Source organism: Lissotriton helveticus, chromosome 5_1 (assembly GCF_964261635.1).
Source record: "Lissotriton helveticus chromosome 5_1, aLisHel1.1, whole genome shotgun sequence".
NCBI lineage: Eukaryota > Metazoa > Chordata > Amphibia > Caudata > Salamandridae > Lissotriton > Lissotriton helveticus.
In genome coordinates, this window is record NC_136065.1 from 1,984,308,894 (window position 1) to 1,984,332,708 (window position 23,815).

The window sequence follows — 23,815 nt, forward strand, 5'->3', positions numbered from 1 at the left end:
AGCTCTGTACATCAAGGGCAAGACTGCCAAGGCCTTGTGTGCTTCTCTCAGGGTCACCAGACCAGTGAACATAATGTGAGTAATACCACAAATCTATACACCCAGGCCCAGAGGAGCCAATGCAGGGGGCTTCCACAGTCATCTACAACACCACCAGGGCATCACTGTCATTTACACCAGTGCCAGGACCTCTACATTGTCAACACCAATGCCAGGGGGCATTGCAGACCTGTGCTCTCAACATGACTTCACCCCCATCATCCATTTACTTGGCTTCCTGTTTCACATGGACAAAACCAAGATCACCCCTGTCCAGACAGTAGACGTCACTGATGCAGAAAGGCTTGACACAGTTTGTCGAAAGGTGGAAAGTGTCCTAGTGATGTGGGTGCAGCAGCAGGAAGGTTGTGTAAGGGCAGAGAGAGAGATCAGTGACTGACCACAATGAGGCGATGGTGGCTGGAGGTCAGCAAACCCTCTGGAGTATTTGCTTCTGCCCCCCAGAGCTGGAAGCTTGCACCAGGCCAGTGAGGGAGCTTTCCCGAGACCAGTGAAGGAGCTGCCCAACCCTGGGTTTGACACTTCACTGATGCCGTCACGGCCTATCTCAGCCTAACCATCCGCCTGTTTCTTCTGGTTGAAGATCATCTGGAAGATATACCATATCTGACCTCTCTGAGACGAACTGTAGCACTTACTTCATGAGTGGGCTCCTGCCTCCATTATGGGAATTCTGCGCTGAGGGCTTACTAAAGGTTTCTTGTCACCGCTCCCCGGGATGCAAAGTTGGCGGCTAGGCTTCAAACTGGAGAGCTACGCAAATTTGACCCAACTTTTGAAACGCCTGTATTGGCTCTCCATAGTACTGCAGGTTGTGTTTAAAGCCATGTGGTGTGTTGCATTTGTATTTCTATGGTGTGTTGCTGCTGCTGCTGGGGTAACTCTGTAGCGGTGTGTTGAATATGAGACATACACTAGCTTTAGTGCTTCTTTGTCTAGCCCGATTTCCTTCTTCCAAGGATCTTGCTTGTGAAGTTACCTTAACTGCTTTCTTACTACTGTGAACTTTGTTAATAGACGGGAGGACTCGAAGTTGTATTCTGGCCTTGGTGGCAAGCATTTTTGTTGTGTTTGAGGTGCTAAGACATGCATCAGACATAGTATAATGTCACACGTGTATGAGATTGCGTGCTGCGGAAGAGTACAGCAGCTAGTGTTGTGCCATGAGTTCGCGTGCTGCTGAAGAGTAAGGCAGCTAGTTTGGTGCTATGAGATCGCGTGCTGCAGAAGAGTAAGGCAGCTAGTTTGGTGCTATGAGATCGCGTGCTGCTGAAGAGTAAGGCAGCTAGTGTGATGCTATGAGATCGCGTGCTGCAGAAGAGTTAGGCAGCTAGTTTGGTGCTATGAGTTCGCGTGCTGCTGAAGAGTAAGGCAGCTAGTTTGGTGCTATGAGATCGCGTGCTGCAGAAGAGTTAGGCAGCTAGTTTGGTGCTATGAGTTCGCGTGCTGCTGAAGAGTAAAGCAGCTAGTTTGGTGCTATGAGATCGCGTGCTGCAGAAGAGTTAGGCAGCTAGTTTGGTGCTATGAGTTCGCGTGCTGCTGAAGAGTAAGGCAGCTAGTTTGGTGCTATGAGATCGCGTGCTGCTGAAGAGTAAGGCAGCTAGTTTGGTGCTATGAGATCGCGTGCTGCAGAAGAGTAAGGCAGCTAGTGTGATGCTATGAGATCGCGTGCTGCAGAAGAGTTAGGCAGCTAGTTTGGTGCTATGAGTTCGCGTGCTGCTGAAGAGTAAGGCAGCTAGTTTGGTGCTATGAGATCGCGTGCTGCAGAAGAGTTAGGCAGCTAGTTTGGTGCTATGAGTTCGCGTGCTGCTGAAGAGTAAGGCAGCTAGTTTGGTGCTATGAGATCGCGTGCTGCTGAAGAGTAAGGCAGCTAGTTTGGTGCTATGAGATCGCGTGCTGCAGAAGAGTAAGACAGCTAGTGTGATGCTATGAGATGGCGTGCTGCAGAAGAGTTAGGCAGCTAGTTTGGTGCTATGAGTTCGCGTGCTGCTGAAGAGTAAGGCAGCTAGTTTGGTGCTATGAGATCGCGTGCTGCAGAAGAGTTAGGCAGCTAGTTTGGTGCTATGAGTTCGCGTGCTGCTGAAGAGTAAGGCAGCTAGTTTGGTGCTATGAGATCGCGTGCTGCTGCAGAGTAAGGCAGCTAGTTTGGTGCTATGAGATCGCGTGCTGCAGAAGAGTAAGACAGCTAGTGTGATGCTATGAGATGGCGTGCTGCAGAAGAGTAAGGCAGCTAGTTTGGTGCTATGAGTTCGCGTGCTGCTGAAGAGTAAGGCAGCTAGTTTGGTGCTATGAGATCGCGTGCTGCTGAAGAGTAAGGCAGCTAGTTTGGTGCTATGAGATCGCGTGCTGCAGAAGAGTAAGACAGCTAGTGCGGTGCTATGAGATCGCGTGCTGCAGAAGAGTTAGGCAGCTAGTTTGGTGCTATGAGTTCGCGTGCTGCTGAAGAGTAAGGCAGCTAGTTTGGTGCTATGAGATCGCGTGCTGCAGAAGAGTTAGGCAGCTAGTTTGGTGCTATGAGTTCGCGTGCTGCTGAAGAGTAAGGCAGCTAGTTTGGTGCTATGAGATCGCGTGCTGCTGCAGAGTAAGGCAGCTAGTTTGGTGCTATGAGATCGCGTGCTGCAGAAGAGTAAGACAGCTAGTGTGATGCTATGAGATGGCGTGCTGCAGAAGAGTAAGGCAGCTAGTTTGGTGCTATGAGTTCGCGTGCTGCTGAAGAGTAAGGCAGCTAGTTTGGTGCTATGAGATCGCGTGCTGCTGAAGAGTAAGGCAGCTAGTTTGGTGCTTTGAGATCGCGTGCTGCAGAAGAGTAAGACAGCTAGTGTGATGCTATGAGATGGCGTGCTGCAGAAGAGTAAGGCAGCTAGTTTGGTGCTATGAGATGGCGTGCTGCAGAAGAGTAAGGCAGCTAGTTTGGTGCTATGAGTTCGCGTGCTGCTGAAGAGTAAGGCAGCTAGTTTGGTGCTATGAGATCGCGTGCTGCAGAAGAGTAAGGCAGCTAGTTTGGTGCTATGAGATCGCGTGCTGCAGAAGAGTAAGGCAGCTAGTGCGGTGCTATGAGATCGCGCGGGCTGCAGAAGAGTAAGGCAGCTAGTGCGGTGCTATGAGATCGCGTGCTGCAGAAGAGTAAGGCAGCTAGTGTGGTGCTTCTTTATGAATCATGTCCAGACCTCCTCTCCTTCTGTGTTTGGGTTGGTTTAAAGACTGTTCTTGATACTTATTAAAACCCAGAGGATGAGATCTGCCTCGATTGGCGTCGTCTGATGGTATCATCGGGGAGGGAGAATGGGAGTGGACAGTTATGGGTTCGAGGGTGAAATCATCGGACAGAACTTAAGATGAGCAAACACTTGTTTAAGGGTAAAGGTATGTGATGGAGGACTCCACTTGAAAGAGGTCTATGGAGTTGAGGAACACACCCAGAATATGCGGGTCATCAGCTACATGTTTTACCAATATTAGCCAATTGACCTGTTGACTGCCTCAATGACGTGTATACTAAATTAGCATCATTTAAGAACTGATTTATTAAAAATATATAAGAATTAGAGCTAATTTTGACATTGATGTGAAGATGGATGGGTTATGGATTGTGCACAATCTTCTGCTGTGTTGACCTTACTGAAACTCTGTGTTTTAAGCAGCATGTAAAATCTTTTGAGGATGTCTATGCAATATTTTATAAATATGTGATTTACTTTTTTATAAATTGATAAGTAGATTGTAAGACAGGTTTTAAGTTCTTTTGGAGTAAAATAAAGTATTTTCGAATTGCATTGACACATTCTTGTTAAGAGCGTTTCCAGGCTTGATTCCATAACAAGTCAAGCTGTGTGTGGACTAGAAGAGCTAATTCGTTGTGCAGATCGATCTGCGGTCAACTATGGAGCGGCGAGGAAAAAGACCGCCCGCCGCTCCGTGGCCCCCCTTTAAGGGTCCGTGATAGGGGGCAGAGAACCGGCCGGATCCATATTGGACCCGCCTCCCGGGCCCCGAAAGTACTTGAAGTGCTTCCAGGGCAAGCCTCCCATAGTCAAACCTGGTTCAAACGTCAGGGCTGGTGCAGACCGCATTACCAACGCCATCACTAGCCCTGCCCCTCTAGGGCGTAGAGACCAGCACAACCGCCTTAGATGTGGCGTGCCCGAGTCCCATTAGCGCTTTCTCGTAAGCCTGGGTCGTATTGGAAGAGCTACTTTTCCACCTATTCACTTGTATGTATCACTGACTAGTCCAGAAATGATTGCTTCAAGGTAGCGTCCAGAAACAGGTCAGAGTGGGAATTTGTGGTCAAAGGGGTTTGAGAAGTAATGAAGCTCAGAGTAGAAGATCAGGCCTTGTAGGGAGCGACTTTATTGGACCGATGCTGCGGATTAACCCTATTATATCTATGATGTGGCTCAGAAATGGTTTACGTTTCTTCTGTAGGAATTTCTTAACACAAATGGGCTGTGGTTGGTTTCCAAACTGGCAGAGCTTTGAAAAACCTTAATCTCTCTTCGTCAAATGACAGAAACCTTCACACTGCGCCTTGGAGTAGTGAAATGGTCAACTACCCTACGAGGGTCTCAACCCTGGGTGTCTTGAGTCTCGGATGTTCCTCTAGTGACCCTTTTATGGAACAACTTCCGGGTCCTCTTAATTAAAAGGTATGCTACCCCAGTCCGAGCTCCTTCAGTAGGGGAAACAGCACATGGAGTGCAGGTAACACTTTGGGTAAAGAATAGTCTATCCTTAAATCAGATTGCCAAGACATCCTATGCTCTTCAATTTTCAAATATCCGGCTCTTAAACCCATCAAGGCAGCAGCAGCACCACTCCACCAATCCAGCCAGTCTCAGATGAAGGGAAACACTTCTAGTCTTGTGGTTCCTTTTACCAAGTGATCTCGGGGCAGGATGGCAGGAGGGCAGGATGGCATGGACCTGATGGTGCTTCGCTCGGGAACCAGGTCTGAAGTCTAATGTACCAATGGGTCGGAAGCTGGCTTCTCTAGCCGTGGGATTTGTGCAGGAGCAGCTGGTAATACAGGAGGCAAAGCCGCTCAAATGTAGTAAATATTTGGAGAGGCAGAGGTTTGGCGCTTTGTAGAGAAACATGGCTGTCTAATTGGTTGAGTTTTTAAACCCTGAAAAGGTGCGATGTTAAGAGGGCATCCACATCTCTGAGCCTCCCTCGTCTTCATCCACCTCTGCCGCAGTCCAGGGCACCAGCTTTTTTCTGGGTGCAGGGCCAGGCAACTTTTGTTGATGGGTTGGCTGGGTATCCTAGGGTCTCTCTGAGCATCTCTCTCTCCCCATCTCCCTCTCACCCCCACCCCCCGGTCCAGGGTGCCAGTTCTTTCCTGGTGCAGGGCTTGGCTTCTTTTGTTGATAGGTTGGTTGGGCATCCTCGGCCTCTCTGAGAATCTTGCTTTCACTCGCTCTCTTCCTTTAGTCATTAAAATTGACCAACACTGTCTTTTAGAAAATCACTGAAAACTTTTTTCAAACTAATTTGTACCTCCTCTTCATAATGCTAGCAGAGTCCTCCGATGCAGCGCCTAGAGGCCCTTGGGCATTCGAGCGCTATATAAATCTCACAATCAAATCTCTCTTTCTCCTCTCCTCCCCACTGGTCCAGGGTGTCTGTTCTTTCCTGGGTGCAGGGCGTGGCTTCTTTTGTTGGTGGGGTGGTTGAGGATCCTGGCTTCTCTTCGCCCATCTCTCTCTCTGCCTCTCTCCACGGTGCCCAGCTCTTTCCTGGGTAGGGGGCCTGGGAAGCTGCTGCAGTACGGCCTGGTATCTTTTGTCGATGGGCACCCTGGCCTCTCTGAGCCTCTCTCGCCCGCCACCCATCTCTCTCGGCCCATGCCCCCCGGCCATGGCATCCAGCTGTTCCCTGGGTCCAGGGCCTGGGAAAGTGCTGGCCCCGTAGCCTGGCGCCTTTTGTTGTTGCAGCGCTGGCAGAGCCGGGCACAGAGCCTGCCCCTGGCACGGTGCGTGACACGTTTTATGATACCAAGCTCTCAACTTGTCAGAGCAAATTTGGCCTGGTGGCAAGATCATCTTCAGAGGTAATAAAATATCCTTAGAAAGCAGAACTGGGCAGCGGACGATAAGGAGAGCAGGCCTGCCTGGGCCGGCGCAGCTGGGCCCGGATTAGTGCCTCGGCGGCTGGGAGGCCTGTTTGCTTAGGCCCGCGCCGTGCCAAGAGCCCCGGGGGCTGGCGGGGGCGCTTTGTGTGTGATAAACCGGGGGCTCCGGGCCTTGCATTCACGCGCGCTCAGGAGTCGGGGCTCTGGTTTACAATGGAGGCTCGGGTTCACACACCGGGGCCCTAACTCGGGTTCACACACTGGGGCTCTGACTCGAGCTCACACACCGGGGCCCTGTCTCGGGTTCACACACCGGGGCCCTGACTCGGGTTCAAAAACCGGGGCCCTGACTCGGGTTCAAACACCGGGGCCCTGACTCTGGTTCAAACACCGGGGCCCTGGCTCTGGTACACACACGGGGCCCTGGCTCTGGTTCACACACCGGGGCCCTGGCTCTGGTTCACACACCGGGGCCCTGGCTCTGGTTCACACACCGGGGCCCTGGCTCTGGTTCACACACCGGGGCCCTGGCTCTGGTTCACACACCGGGGCCCTGGCTCTGGTTCACACACCGGGGCCCTGGCTCGGGTACACACACCGGGGCCCTGGCTCGGGTACACACACCGGGGCCCTGGCTCGCGTACACACACTGGGGCCCTGGCTCGGGTACACACACTGGGGCCCTGGCTCGGGTACACACACTGGGGCCCTGGCTCGGGTTCACACACCGGGGCCCTGGCTCGGGTTCACACACCGGGGCCCTGGCTCGGGTTCCCACACCGGGGCCCTGACTCGGGTTCAAACACCGGGGCCCTGACTCGGGTTCAAACACCGGGGCCCTGGCTCGGGTTCACACACCGGGGCCCTGGCTCGGGTTCCCACACCGGGGCCCTGGCTCGGGTTCCCACACCGGGGCCCTGACTCGGGTTCACACACCGGGGCCCTGACTCGGGTTCACACACCGGGGCCCTGGCTCGGGTTCACACACCGGGGCCCTGGCTCGGGTTCACACACCGGGGCCCTGGCTCGGGTTCACACACCGGGGCCCTGGCTCGGGTTCAAACACCGGGGCCCTGACTCGGGTTCAAACACCGGGGCCCTGACTCGGGTTCAAACACCGGGGCCCTGACTCGGGTTCAAACACCGGGGCCCTGACTCGGGTTCAAACACCGGGGCCCTGACTCGGGTTCAAACACCGGGGCCCTGGCTCGGGTTCACACACCGGGGCCCTGGCTCGGGTTCACACACCGGGGCCCTGGCTCGGGTTCACACACCGGGGCCCTGGCTCGGGTTCACACACCGGGGCCCTGGCTCGGGTTCACACACCGGGGCCCTGGCTCGGGTTCACACACCGGGGCCCTGGCTCGGGTTCACACACCGGGGCCCTGGCTCGGGTTCATACACCGGGGCCCTGACTCGGATTCACACACCTGAGCCCTGGCTCGGGTTCACACACTGTGGGTCTCTGGCTCGGGCTCACACTGTGGGGCCCTGGCTCGGGTTCACACACCGGGGCCCTGGCTCGGGTTCATACACCGGGGCCCTGGCTCGGGTTCACACACCGGGGCCTTGACTCGGGTTCACACACCGGGGCCCTGGCTTGGGTTCACACACCGGGGTCCTGGCTCTGGTTCACACACTGTGGGGCTCTGGCTCGGGTTCACACACTGGGGCCCCGGCTCGGCTCTGGTTCACACTGTGGGGCTCTGGCTTGGGCTCACACTGTGGGGCATGGCCCGGGCTCAGTTTCAAACATAAGGTTCTGGTCTCGGGTTTGACGCACACAGTGGTGTGGAGCACATTTACACAAACACTACGTGCACTTCCTGTTCACACTGTTCACATCTTCTGTGCTTTGTGGCAGTCTGATTCTGGGCTCCATGCACTCACACTCACTGCCTCTGAGGGGGGTCCATGCCGGAAGGCGCTCTGCTTCCCATTTAGACACTTAGGGGCTGAGTCACAAAAGCATGTATGGGTATCTGAAATGCTACCTCAAAAGCCTTTGTGGCAGGGCCGGACTGGTCTTACTGGGCATTGGGCATTTTCCTGGTAGTGTGGAGGCCGGTTTTGCAGCGGAGGCGGCCGGCTTTGTTACTGGGCGCTGGTTTTGCAGCAGTGCTGCAATATCTTCCCTCAGTGACAAAAGCAGCAAGCAAGGAATTCCAGCCTGCCTGTGCCGGGCAGTGCTTCAGCTGGGTCTGGTCCAAGAAAATTGCCACAGCTTCTTTGAGTTACCAGTGCCTCCCTGCTTCGTGTTCACACAGGCTCGGGTGTTCATGGTCACACATACGGACTCCAGCTTTCGTGTTCACAGAAAGACTTGGACATCCATGTTCACACCAACAAACCAGGGCCGGACTGGGAACCAAAACCGGCACTTGCAAAGTGTTCGGCCGGCCCCCCTCCCCACTCGGGGGGGGTTGGAGGTGCCGCCGAGCGTTTTGCTAGTGCCGGTTTTCGGCCGATTTTGTTGCAGGGCCGATTTGCAGCTATGCTGCAAAAACGGCCCTCTAACAAAATCGGCCCCCAGGGGCTCAAAACTGGCCCCCACCCTTCCGGCACACCGGGGGATTGCCCGGTGCCCGCTATGGCCAGTCCGGGCCTGCAACAAACTCCAAACTTTGTGTTCACACAGACTCGGGCGTTCGTGCTCACATGTACGGACTCCAGCCTTCATGTCCCGGACTGCTTGGAAAGTGAAAGCATGCATGGCATGCTGAAAGTTGCAGGAAAACATGTTGTTCCTGCAGTAGGAGAAACTCATTAACCCCTTCGCTGCGGCGGCAATTCCGCCGCAGCGCTAGGGTGTAGGGGGGCCGCGCGGCGCTCCCATGCTAGTGACGGAACCTCTCCATCACGAGCCTCGGGCGCGCTGTGCTTGTGATGGAGCGGTTCCGTCACGGCCCTGCCCGCTCAATGGAACGTCCAGCGCAGGCACGAAATCAGCGCCGCGCAGGCACGCCGAGCGGGCCGTGACGGAACCGCTCCGTCACCAGCACAGCGTGACCGAGGCTAGTGACGGAGGGGTTCCGTCACCAGCATAGGAGGGGTTAAAGAAAATAGTGCTTTTAGACGCAATAAGACGTACCGTATAACAAACGAAGTAAAAGGGCTAGTCTTCATGGGAGGACACAATTGAAGATGAGGGAGGTACTAAAGAGGGTCTAACAAGCCTATTAACGAATCAGAAGCCAGCTTTTACAAAGGGCAATGAGACAACCCAATGAAAAATATGGATGGCCAGTGGGTGGGGCTTTAAGTCCATACTCTAATACAGCATGCCTCACAGAGCAGCGCCTGCGCTGCCCAGGCTCAACCTAAAAACGGACCTTTAAACGGTCCCTACCGGGCCGTGCACTCATGTCTCTAACTTTACAGGAATAAACACAGACTAATTTCTGAACAATAGCGGTAAAAAAACGTTAACGTTATTTACGTAGAGGATGGCGTTCCTATTTACATTTCACATGTTTTACTTATTCTTGCATTCCCTAAGAGTGTTTGCTTTTTACAGTATGGTATGTTTCTGGATATTTTGCATACAGCATATTGTTCTTGAAAAGTGACTGGTGTGAACTGAGTTCTCGCTAGGTGTCAGTGGGAGTCCAGGCTGTGGGGGAGGGTTATAATGGGCCACGATTGTGAGGCCTTGAGTTGAGGCTGGAGGCAGAGAAGTTTCTAACAGTCCTGTCAGCCCAGTCATAATACTTAATTCAGAGTCCTATTTTCAGACCTGAAACATTTTGAATTCAAATTATTCACAACAAAGTAATTGTTATTCATGTATCTGATACAATAAATCTAGCTTGTTTTATGCTTATATCCATTATTATGTGAGATGTCTCAAAGCAAGAACGGAAAGATCACACGTAACTACTTACTGGTCGAGCGACATGCTATGGAATCACAGGATTGTAGTTTATATGTTTTAAGCCATGGGCGTATTTACATAGGCTACACATCCTTCCCCCTACCGGCGCCTCTGATGTGCAATCCCTGACCGACCTATACCTCAACTCTATGACCTCAATAATCAATGAAGCCGCCCCACTGCAACTGAAGAGAGCCCCCACCAAGATCTCAAACCCATGGTATGACGGCAGACTCAATGAAGATAGGCGTGCCATGCGAATGGCAGAGCGCACCTGGAGATCAGATACCTCAGCATTGCACCTTAGAACGCTCAAGAAAAAGAGGAACGCCTACTTTAGGAAAATCAAGCGCTCGAAAACAGACTTCTTCAGCCTCCAGCTCGCCCAAGCAAAAAATCGACCAAGAAAACTGTTTGAACTAGTCAAAACTCAAACCAAGGAACAACCTCTACAATCAAACAGCACAACAAGTAATATACCATCCTGTGAAGACTTTTCTGCCTTCTTTAAGCAAAAAACTGATAATATAAAAAACAAACTCCTCAATGATGTAAGCCGATACTCCAGCCCCATCAGCAGAACTACCACTCAACCTAAAAACAACGCGGCATGGTTGTCCTTCGACACCTACTCTGAAGAATCAATTAACAAACTGCTCGGCACCTTGAAACCCTCTAATCACCTCACAGACCCCTTACCTGCTAATGCTGTAAAAGACTTCACCCCCTGCTCCTCCCACTCTGGACTAAAATCATTAACAGTTCCCTACAACAAGGACTCATCCCCGACTCCCTCAAGGTAGGACAAGTCACGCCTATACTCAAGAAACCTACAGCTGACCTGGCCGACCTAAACAATTACCGCCCTATCACCAATATCCCCACCGTGGCCAAACTGCTGGAAAAATGCGTACAACTCCAACTGACAAAACACATTGATCAGTTTGACCTTCTCAACCCTCATCAATCAGGCTTCCGAGCAAGACACAGTACGGAAACGGCTATGACGCACATAATTGATGACGCCCTCCAAATCCTTGATCACAATGACTCCTGCCTCCTCATCCTACTTGATCTCTCCTCAGCATTTGACACCGTCAAACATGAGAATCTACTTGAGCTGTTAAACACCAGAATGGGTCTATCTGGAACTGTTCTCAAATGGTTCACTTCCTTCTTACATAACCGGTCTCAGAAGTTCAAGATCAACAACGTGTTGTCCTCGTCTGTACCTGTAACATTAGGCGTCCCACAAGGATCTTCCCTATCCCCCACTTTGTTCAACCTAGTCATGGAACCACTCACCACCTTGCTTCAAGCATCTAATGTACACTTTCACATGTACGCTGTTGACACTCAACTCTACCTCAAACTAGAATCCCCGGAAGACATCAAACTTCTGAATTCCACGCTCAGAAACACCCAATCATGGTTGGCTGATAATCACCTCAAACTTAATGCGCAGAAAACTGAGTTCCTTCTGATCTCACCTCCTGCGAAAATACCCACCACCCAATCCTGGCTCAAGCACCTAACCGCACTCAATATCCAACCCACCATCGTGGACTCAGCGAAATCCTTAGGCATCACACTTGACGCCAATCTCAACATGCAGCAGCATATCAGCAAAGCAACTAAAGGAGCTAATTTCCAAATAAACACTTTGAGGAAACTTAAACCCTTCTTCCCAGCTAAGGACTTCCAAACCGCAGTACAAGCCCTAGTCATCCCACGCATAGACTACGGAATTGTGGCTCTCAGCGGACTCCCCCTATCTACAACCGCACCACTAAGAGCCTCCTTGAACGCTGCAGCGAGACTGATCACTGGATCAAGAAAACATTCGCATATTTCCCCTGACTTAAGATCCCTGAACTGGCTGCCTTTTGAAGCCAGAATACAGTTGAAAATTGCCTGCATGAAACACATGGCTGTACACCACGGGTCACCCAACTACCTCACCCAAAAGCTGACTGTATCAGGAGGCTCGAGAACCAATAGAAGCTCAAAAAATCTCCTCCTGAAACCTCGAAGATTCCGGAAGGAAAAAACATACAAACGCTCCTTCTCAGGAATGGCACCCAGGATTTGGAATGCACTCCCTCCCGAAACGAGGCTGATCTCCTCCACTGCATTTTTTAAGAAAGAAGTAAAAGCCATCCTAATGGCTAAATTCACCTGAACTCTATTTTTGGTCCGATCTAAGACTTTACACCGACTCTGTACTAGCTGTTTATTTGATTATCTACATGTATTATGCTTTTATCTGACTGCGATCTTATTTTGTTACTCACGTATTACCTTTTACCATTATTGTAACAAAAAGTCTGCTTATTCACCCTCTTGTTTCCCTTACCCCTTCTTTCTGTAAAGCGCTCTGATATCTGCAAAGATCTTGTTCGCGCTATATAAAACTTTGAAAATAAAATAAAATACCTAGGATTCCTAGGTATGCTTCTTAGGCCACGCCCCTCTTAGAACACTGTAAGAAAATGTTTTTATCTCATTGAAAGCCCTGCCTGGATGAATATTGATATATAGATATAGTAGTGTACTCACCTGAAAGAAAAACGTCTAACAGGTTTATTTTTTCCTTACAGTGACATCCCAGACGGAAGCCACGCGTGGGGCGGCCGCGCCCAGCAAACACACTGTAAGTTCTAAACTCAATAAATCGAATGTGGGGCCTCTGATGTTTTACATGTGCACATTGTGGTGGAGGGAGGGCGTGCCTGAGATGGATCCAAAGCAAAGAACCCAAGATGAACCTGGGATGTCGGCTGATGCGCTCTGTTTTGTTGTGTCTTTATGGTCATTTTCAGATCGCCATATGACAACCAAGCACTCTGTGTGGGAAAGAGAGTCTGTAGTGGGGAAGGGAAGACTTGTTTGTGCGTCCAAAAAAGTGTCCTTGATGGAAACAAACCTATCCGGTTTTCGAAAAAAATCCCTAGTTGAAAGGTTCTGATATGTGTAAATTCACATCATGATTATTATTACATAGCCAGAAAACGTGCTACATCTACGGCCCTAAATTGCTGCATCTACAGACCTAAAAATGTGAATTTTTCGGTCGTGCCTCGGGAGCACATGCGCTGCTCTGCGAGCCATGCAGTAGTGGAGTGAAGCCCCCCCCCCTACTCTCCGCCCATATTTGTCATTGGCTTGTATCATAGTCCTTCATAAATGCTGGCTTCTGATTCGTTAATAGGTTTGTTAGTCCCTCATTGGTAACGCCTTGTCTGCATTTGTAACCTCCCATGGCGACTGGCCTTATACTTCTGTTGAGGCACAGTATGTCTTATTTAGTTTGTAAGCACTCTTTTTTTTCATGGGTTTCTCCTACTGCAATATACAAATACTGAACCCTGCAGACAAAAGGCCTCGCAATAGAACTAGAATTTATAAAAGACCAATTCCAATTTATTAAGAATCCAGTTGACCTATATTTTTCCTAGATGGTATTTCTCCTACTGCAGGCACAACATGCTTTCCTCGCCATGTGCGCTTTCACTTTCAAGCAGTCCCGGACAATGAGACTGCGTCTTTGAAGTGAAATAGGTCTCGCATTTACAAGAGTTTGAGCTATTGCCGTTGTAAATGACAATAGCTTAAACTCTCGTAAATGCGAGACCTATTGCATTGCAAATGCTTGTTTTCATTTCAAGCCCATGCCACAAACACAAAAGAAGAAACAATAATAGAAAAAAATCTGACTGTATAAGCATGGTGGCCATATGCTTGCAATACAACTTTTAATTAAAAAAGTAAATAACTATCACATATAACTTTAACAGAACCATACGGTGGTTACTAGCCCACAGTTGTACCAATTGTCTGGAACAGTTATTTTGTTGTAATGCACATCATATGGACATTTACTTTATTGGTTCAAAGAAAAAGTGCTATTCGCTTTGTATTACTGTTCCTTGAGGGCTTAATATAAACAGAATATGCAGGAGTGATGGGGGGCCCCTCTCCCAGCGATTTCTGAAGTTCAAATTGACTAGAAAATTGGAACCCTTTCTCGACTTTATAGAGAAACCCCCTGGATAGAGCACTTTACCTGAAATTCAGGCACGGGACTTTGCCGGTAAATGACTTTTCTTCTGGGTGGAAAAGCAAAGGTGTTCTTACTAAATCCTGCCCTGGTTGTTGAATGTTGATCTCCTACTCTTTTATCTTTTTAATGTACTGTATGAATTGTATACTTTTATAATGAAATTTTTTTTATCGAATAAAGTAAATACTATAAACAGAAGGAGAGCTTAAAAAGATTACAATTGGAAGAAAAAATACTTTGGTACATTAGAGTATTGGCCTCCGAGCTCTGGCACTTCAGCCCACTTCTTTATATACTGATGGGTACCTGTGATTAGGAGCAATTATGTCACTCACAGTGCAAGAGAGCCAATGGCTGAATTGTGCTGATCTACTGCTGTATGCTGGGGCAGAAGGAGGCACAGTGTGAGTGACAGTTGAACAGACAAATGGATGAAGAGGGCGGACCCAGATCCCCTCTATATGTGCCTGGGTTTGTGTAGTATGTATGTTTTTTTTTTTTTTTTGCATGAGGATGACGAGTCCGCTAAAATGTATCTAGGCCACACGTACAATGACTCTTTCTCACTGAAGAAAATAATAGAACTCCAGTATTTTCAAAACTTCTAGTTAATGTATTAAATATCCGAGAAAAGAAGGGTGAAGGATTGTTTATTTTAAACAACACTCGGTTTGAAAAGAATCTTGGTTTAGCCTCAGATGTTCTCAAAGAATATAAGTCACAAAAGAGCCAGTTTAAAAAAAAGAATTGATCATCAGGCCAATTCTGCGTATCCAGTGACCCAAAAGCAAAATAATATGTCTGTTATAGGTAAACAAAAGGAAGGTGTTATAGTGTGGCAATTTTTTTATCGAAAATTCTTGTTTTTATTGTAAAAACTATAAAAAATACACAGTTTGACAATTTCTTAACGATTAGGGTTTTGAGAGAAAATTACAAGCGGAAAGCTTTTCATTTCACTTGTTATATATTCACTATTTTGAATGCAAGTGTCATTTGGTGTCCACTCCCCTTGCAAACAGCAAGTCACCTGCAAGGATCAATCATGCAAGGTGCCCAATCATGTACAATACGCTGATCTTATTGCTTCTATCTGCCTGTTTTAAGATTAAAAGAGAGTGAGACCAAAGGCTGAGCCATTTGCTGCATGTGTGAGATCTAATGTGGGGGAAAATCTACCCTTGGGCGTACAGGATGGGTAAGCGGGAAACTCTGCAAATTGCGTTAAGCCACATTGTCGGAAATTATGCAAAGCTAGGGTTGCATAATAAAAACTTCGCAACCCTCATAACCAGATCAAAATCTGAAGATAATACTTGACCAACCAGAAGACAATTCATTGAGAGGTTGTAGTAATGTTTAATAATTTGTGTTTCAAAACATACTGTTCCCTTTCTTTGAGGTGTAACCAAAAATAGGTACAGCAACATTCATATACACAAAATCTGTATCTTAAAGCCACTCCCTCTCACCTACGCCTACTAGAGGCTTTTTCTTCCCTGGAGTTTTATATAGCGCAAATTTGACCCAAAGGTATCAGAACGCTTTACACCAGCACCAGTTGCGTTACACAAGGACACATCCATTTTTGTTAGGCATGGGGAGATTAAGTGATTTGCCCAGGTTCACAGGATGTTGAGCATCATTGCCGAGAGTCGATCCGGTTCCCCAGATTTGAGATCGACCGCCCTAGCCGTTAGGCCACATCCTCTACCCTAGGCCTGCAGACCTTTAAGCAAGTAGGAAGCAGCGGAATGACATAGATAACCTTTGTAAACGTATTGATAACTACATACCCTACTTCTGCTGTAGTTTAAGTAACGTCAGGGCCGGACTGAGAACCAAAACCGGCCCTGGCAAAGTGCTCGGCCGGCCCCCTGGGGGTGCGACCGAGCTCTTTGCCGGGGCCGGTTTTCGGGCTATTTTGTTACAATGCCGATTTTGCAGCTATGCTGCAAAAATGACCCTGTAACAAAAATGGCCCCCAGGGCCCAAAACCGGCCCCCACCCTTGAGGCGCACCGGGGGATTGCCCGGTGCCCGCAACGGCCAGTCCGGGCCTGAGTAACATCACGAGGTACTACTCACTTTACTCACACGCAGTTATCCGGCCTCAGATGGAAAGCTGAGTTGTGCTTAGCATTGACCTACGGATCAGCATATGGCAACACGTCAGCTTGACAGCTTGACAGTACTTTGTATCATACAAGTAATTCATAGGCATTATTATCCAGTACTTCACAACCCGCAATGTTTGCTGCCACCACTGTTGATGGTTTCTATGTTTTCTCTGAGTGGTTAAATTCCGGATATAATGCACTCTGTGTCTAAGCAGTCTAAACATTGTACATGACATTATTGAGACTGGATCTCTGTCTTGTAATATTGATCAAAAAGATGGGTGCTTGTGCACTCTATTGTTGAATGTGAGATGTTACATGTCCCTTCTTACTGTGCAGTTAACATATGTAAAGACATGTAATATACCACACTGTGCAAATTCCTAATAAAAACAAGTTAAAAAAATATTATATATTCCCTCCAACTGAATAGTCCATTAATCCAAAGTAAACATGCAGCATACCATAGAGTATATTGCTTAAGAATTTGTAACCTAATCACAAAAATAGGATTTATGTTTGCTATGCTGACATAATAGTCATCATTTAAAAATAACAAATTGCATTTTCTACAACCACATCTGTAGCATTCACAATACTTTCATGTCTTTCTTAAAAAAATATTGCAAACATATGCGAACTATGTCTGCAGTCATAAAGCCTGGTTGTATTTTGTTTATCCAAGGTCCAGATGTAAATCCACATAAAATGGCAGTAACACACTCAATGCTGTTAAACTTAGACGCGCATGAATGTGTGGCAATCGGCTACCCAAAATAAGAGCCGATTCTCTCGACATGGTCACCTTAGTTGGAGCCGTGCTTTACTGTGATCATGAAGGAAATACAGGCAGAAAATATCAACTAAAGTGAATGAGAAATCAAGAAATATAAACAGAGCTGTGGATGCTTGGACCTGGACCAAAGGGTAGAGTAACGATGAGTTCACAGGATTGAGTGGTGCTGATGTTGCAGCAGCTGGTGCTGTGGTGACGGCTGATGGACATGTTACAGATACTGTGGTATTCTGGACTGTTCTTCGTACTCAACTTTACTCACGGAGGTTCTAGCAGAGCGTTCCTTGGTGCTAACCCAGGGGTTGAGATGGGGTGATGCTGAAGTGATGGTTCAGATGAGAAAATACGTTTCAGATGTTGTTCGAAGAGTATGTTGGAAGTTGTGGGAGATGGAGTCAAGACATAATTCCAGGTTGTGGTGCATTTGTGGAAGACTCTTAAGGATTTGTACTTTAAACATGGTCTGTGCGATGGTGGGAGTAGGTAAAGGGGTACTACTTGTCACGTGGTCTTGTAAGGACATGGTCAGAGAGCAAGGGTTACAGGGATCGTGGTTCAGAATGAGGTGAGGATGAGGTCAGGGGGTTTTCATGGGTTGGAATGGGTGTTGTTCAGAAGTTGGTAAGAGAGATTTTTTTGGGAACACAATATAGAGGCAACTTCAAATAAAAACTGGAGTAAAGGCAAATTGCTATTAGATCACGATCAGATGAATCGTGAGGTCATTTTCTTTTACAATTCTTTATTTAAACATCTTCTAGACAAATATGTATTGGTCTTCAATTCTTGAAAAAGAAAAATTATCAATCAGTTGTTCCTTATACAGACATGCTTTTAGTCTATGGATCCTGTTAAATGCGTTGAACGACAATAAAGATTAAACCCTCTATGCGGTATTAGCAGAACCGTCTCTTTTAAATATACCTAGTCATCTAGAGCTGTGTTTGGCCATTGATAATACATTCACGCAGTTGCGACGTCTGACTAGATTTGCCAAATCTAGTCCGATGCTGCAACTGCATGGATGTTCTTTTTCAAGAATTGAAGACAAATACATCATTGTCTTGTTTTAAAGGGGTTAGGGTTTTGACTATGATGCTTGGAAGTGGAGGGAGGGGATAAGGATGTTATAATCACCATAAAAGCTTATTTAGTGGCAAGAGAAATTGGCCTGCTTGGCAAGTCAATAGTTAACAGAGTGGGAGTCACAACCATTTCTTCCAAAGATGTTGGGTTACCAGCAGTTTTTTGCACCATGGCGAGGCTATCGGTCACCGCTCTGATTCTTTCAAGTGATGTACATTAGTAGAACAATTGGAAATCTGAATCCAGCCATGGCTGAATATGTGTGGAAAGCCTTTTGGACAACACCTTGGTGTTCTTAAGTCTCATCATTCGTCTACATTTTAGATTTGTTGCTGCCTTTCATATGTTTTTGAGCTGTGCTGCCATGGTATCCGCCGGCGATGAGAGCCAAAGCCCACCTTTATCTGCTGGGCCTACAACCACTTCCTGGTACTGAGATGGTTAATCTTATGTTGATTGAGTCTAAACTTCTCATCTCTTTGATAAATGTAAATAATTTAAGTAAACCAATCTTGGAGTCAAAGGGAAAAGATTTTAAATTAAACATACAAAAACTATCTAATCCCAAAGTAGTTTACAAAATAGGCAATGGCCACTTAGAGTTATTAACAATCTAGGGTTTTCTAGTCTTTAACTGTGTTTGTAGTATATTATGTTTATTTCTCTTGTGATCCTCGGTTTCGATTTGAAAACTTTAGTCGTATTAGTTGATGCACTGTTTTCTGGCAAGCCTACACGTCTGTATTTTCTATGTTTATCTCATAATCACATGTTGAGAGACAAGGCGGGACAGCACAGGATGAATATCCTTTTCTAGGAATATGCTTCCCACTACAGCTTGGTAAAATCTTCTCCCATGTGTAGACCATCTCCTTCTTCTACTTATATATCATTTTTTCATTCTGAATTTTCTCTGTCTTTTCAAGATATATAATTTTTTTGTTTTATCTAAAACCTCAAAAATTTACAGCTTTCAGAGCCAAGTTGTGCTCAAGAGGGAAAAGAGAGAGAAATGAGAATAAAGTTAGTTTGCTATCTGTGTTATTCCAATTGTGCTGCACTTATGCTAAGGGCCCGTTTAATAATGAGGGATATCTGAGTGAAGAGAGCATGTTTTTGGATATATTTTGGTGGAACTTTCTTGTGAACAAATGGGGTTTTCTGGAAGATCATAAAACATATGGTAGCAGGGATGGTTGCGGCAGACCCTAGGGGCCTGATTACGAGTTTGGCAGACAAGTTACTCCATCGCAAACGTGATGGATAGCTCGTCCGCCGTATTAGGAGATCCATTATATCCAATGGAACATAATGGAACTCGGTCATGTTTGTGATAGAGTAACCCATCTGCCAAATTCGAAACCAGGCTCTAAGTGACATGTGTAGACCGCGTGCTCGATCCACTGTACACCACTGTCCTGAGTCGAAAAGATTAAACTCTGTTAAACGAGTAATATCAACACACTATCCTCAGTAGTATGGAATGACAGAACTGCAGAAGCCAGCACTGTATTAACAACTAACTAATATCATTATGGTCAGGTCCTCTGTAGACCAGGGCAGCCCGCCCTGCACACCTGCAGTTCATTCTCAAGGGTGCATTTACAGAGGTAGGTGTACTGCTGGGTGTTCTCAGACAAGGTTATTCACAGGAACCAAACTGATGTTTTGGATGAGTGTGTGAATGAACGCGCTTGTGCTGCAGAGCGTCTGTCTTGTGAAACGGGGGGTTTCTATGGATACATCGGTACTGTGGGTGAGATGGGTGGCCTTTTATGTGGCTTCTCAGAAGTTCAGAGTGCCAGCAACTTCTAAGACCCCAGACCCTGCACTGCCCTGCAGCACATAATATATATTTGTATAGTCATTTACTTCATGAGCACTATTAGTGCATCATTAACTGATGCATAGTGCATTGACATACAGCTGGAACCACAGAAATTTAGTGAGTGATGCAAAATGTTCAACACAATGATGGCTTTGTGACATAATCTACAATCGGTGCAGTAATGTGAGCGTACAAAAAATAACTGTGCGTTGGGTTTAACTAACATGGCTGAATGGTAAGCCCGGGCGTAGCAGGTGGAGTAGCTCTATGCTGAGCTCTACAGACTTGGCCAAAAACTCAGTGGGGCTCCGCTCTGCTCCTCCCACCCCCCCGCAATAAAAATGTTAAAAATAAAATGTAAAATAAAAGCACACTTACCTTATTGCGGCGTCCCAGGCTGCCCTTAGGTCATGGCAGTTATACCATGACGTAGGTCTGACGTAGGGGATTACAGCGAGGAGGAGGAGGGCGGCCCGGGTTTCCGCGATAAGGTGAGCGCGCTTTTATTTTACTTTAATTTTACATTTTATTTCACAAATATTTATTGTGGGGGTGGAAGGCGGGAGGGTCTGGGGCTAAACTCCGCTCCGCTGCAGAGTTGGAAGTTTTGCAGGAACTTCGCATTCTCCGCGGAACATGGAGTATGCAAAATTCCACAAACTCCGCCAGCAGAGCGGAGTTTGGTGCTCAGGGTTACTGAATCGTTATTGAGGACATTGAAGTGCAGTCCTGCAGCTGACACTGTACACACTGCCTAAACATAGCATTGTTCATGTGAAAGATGACTTTTCGGCACTGGTCAATTTTTACATGTTTAATGTTATATTTAGGCAATCACTTGTATTTTATTCTATTCTTGCTTAGAAATGATAAATGTCAAGTGTGGTATGAAGTGTTGTATAAGAGCAGGTTGCAGAAAAAGATTAGTTCAAACACAGAATAAGCCTGGTACACGAATACTTGGCCTGGGAAGAATTCCACTAGTTTCGCTATGCGGAACTCTGAGAAGTGACAAAAAAACTCAGCCGTGCTACGCAGAGTTCCATAGTCCGCGCAGTGCGTTACATCGAGCTGTTCATGCTGATTTTTGGTGGCGGGGGTTTCTTCCACGCTGTAAAATCAGCACACGGCACCACACACAGCGCAAGAGTGCACTGCTTCTTTCTGCTGCTCGAGAGGGGCACCTTCCTCAACGTGAACGGATTTTTCTCATCGTGAGCGGTAGCGACCATCTGTGACCCGTGTTGAGAAATCTCGCTGGGAGGTGGTCTGGAGTAAGATTTTCCTAGCTTGCGCACATCAACTTAACGCTGACGAGTTTGAACGAGGAAAAAAACGCGCTGTCGAGTTTTTCGGAACTCGTGCTTTAAGTGGAGTGGGAAATACTCCACGAGCAGAGTGGAATTTCACTCCCAGGCCTAATCTGTACATAAAACACGTAATAACGCAAGAGTATCCATTAGAGATAGGATTTTAGTTCCTTGCCACAGTTCCTAGATAACCATTCCAAAGGATTTATTTGTACGTGGATTTCATCTTGTGTGGCTAGAGAGAAAAACGTAGAATTTATCTGGCGCTCATGGACCAAGTCTTCACTTCTCAGCTATAATGCAAATGTAACAGATGTAGAATAAAAGAAGTGTGCCTCGCGTTCCAGAAAGTCTCCTATGCTCTCATGCAAGAAAAATAAACATTAATGTTTTTGGGTGAATAAAATTTCGTCCCTTTCTTAAGAAACTATTTTAGAAGCTTTAAGATCCGTATTGTATTCATTTTTAAGTGTTGAATTATTATAATAGCTGGAGAATAGCCCTACAGAATGGCAGTATAATTTGCATTTATTCGCAGGACATGCAGCATATCGTTTGCGCCTTCCTTGCAACATATTTCTGCCAGCAATAGAACATAATTTGGTCCTGCATTGCCTCATAATTCCAATGCATTAGGATATTATATTGATGTATTATTCATTGCCTTATGGCGCATTCGTGGAGGCGCTGTGCACCATTAAACTTGTTAATAGTTACACCTTTTTTGTGTCGAATTGCGGTGCGAAACACTTTATGAAAAAACAAGTTGTTAGAATACCTCATTAGCATTTAGAGCATTTGCTTACAGCGAACTAGGGATTTACATTCTATTTACATTTTACAACATTTTAAAATGTTAAATGGCGCAGTAATATTCATAATATTCAGAACATCCATTTTTCCTACCGAGTGCCGCCGCGGGCCATCGTCTTCCCCCATTATTGCAATGTCTACATGGAACCCCTTGAACGTGAACAAATTCAATACGTCAAGAAACATGCAACTCTACCATGCTGCACAGTGGAACTGGACTCGTCATGACTCCACCCACTCCAATAGAACGCCCGCAAAGGCGTGGAATTCGCCGTGCGGGGGAGTGACGCGGTCGTTATGACGAGCTGGGCTCGTCATAAGCATGCAAGGGGTCAATGACGTTTAGCAGCTCCAGTCATGCCTCAAAGTCATCTAGAGTTGGATGTCAGAACCCACCTGAAGCTCAGCCAGGGAAAGTCTGGATTCCTCCTACTTGTGAGCAGCTCCAAGTGTTCACAGATTCAAGCCTGGTTCTCTGGGACAAACCTTGACAGCTTCACCACCCAGCTGGCAGGCAACACAAATTCCCTTGGCTAAGAAGAGCAAATTTCCAGGAAAACCAATACGGAATGGTACCAGTTTTCCTGGCTGAAGGAAGTGTAATCCTTTAATGTACAAGCCAATTTCAGAGTAACAGTGGGAGCCTGGCACCTCTCCAACCTGGATAGAGGTTGAAAAGTCCCCCAGAAACACAGTACGGAACATATCATCAGGTGTCTGAAGGAACCGCACTGGCTCCCCGAAAGGCCTGTGTTATCTCCAGGACCAGCTACTTCACCAGTAAGGCCTTTAGGATACCATAACCTCTGTATTTGTAAAGCACATTTTCATCTGTGGGCATCTTGGTGCTAAATAACAGATGTTTATTGTTACCCAATTCAATGTCAATCAATCAGGAGCGACCCGTGCAGGTAAGAGCAGTGGAGCGGGGTAGGGGACTCGACACATGACGAGGGGAAATGTATTATTTATTTAATTTTCACTCGTAGTCGTCTGCCGAGTTCCCCCCAACCTCGCCCCACAGCTCTTACCTATATGGGCTGCTCCTGCAATCAATACATTAACATACCTGTCCAGGAAACTATCCACCTGTAGCGACCAGGGCTACCGAAGTAGCAGGGCATCACCAAACTGGAGACAGCAAGGTAATAGAAAGAAATCAGAAGATAGTTCAGTGTTCATAGGCTCTCAAACAAAATCTCAACAGACATAAGAACTGATGTCACTCTTCTGTATTTCCTTGGGTTGTCATCCTTATTGCGTCCATGGTAGACGTGTATTATAAATTTACAACTGCATACATTCATACATTGTGTGTTCATAGTTGTATTTTTATACCATGAATTTAGCTATTAGCAACTTAACAAAACATGCACCTAAAGTTAATGTTTTCTGTGTCTATATTTTTTAACTACTTTACAACAAATGACAATTACAATGTGAGTCTAGCAAAAAATATACTTCAAGCAGTGTAATTGTTAAGGGACATATATAATCATTATACATTCACAAATAATAAATATTAAATGCTGTCCTGTGATCATAATGTGATAGCATATAGTATGTTGGTGGCTAAGCAGTGGCATATGGTCTGCTGCTTTTTAATATGTTGGCATGTAGGATATTGAACTGTAATGCATTGGTGTTGCTGTGTAGTGCCTTTGCATAGAAGTGATTGCCATGTGAATCATTGTCTTGCAGTGCATTGATGCAGATTAATGTTGTTCATTGGCCTAGAGCACATATGTACATTGCACTGGCGTGTAATTCATTTGCAGATATTCCATTCCTGT

The 23,815-nt window shown here is 46.8% G+C and overlaps 1 protein-coding gene across 2 annotated transcripts in view; it reads left to right on the forward strand.

Moving 5' to 3' along the window:
* The window catches only part of THRA (thyroid hormone receptor alpha), an 869,330-nt gene that overhangs the window by 334,306 nt on the left and 511,209 nt on the right, over positions 1-23,815 (forward strand). For both annotated transcript variants that reach the window (XM_078645685.1, XM_078645686.1), the window contains exon 3: positions 12,608-12,660. The gene's annotated coding sequence lies outside the window, so the exon portion shown is untranslated. The remainder of the gene's footprint in view (positions 1-12,607; positions 12,661-23,815) is intronic.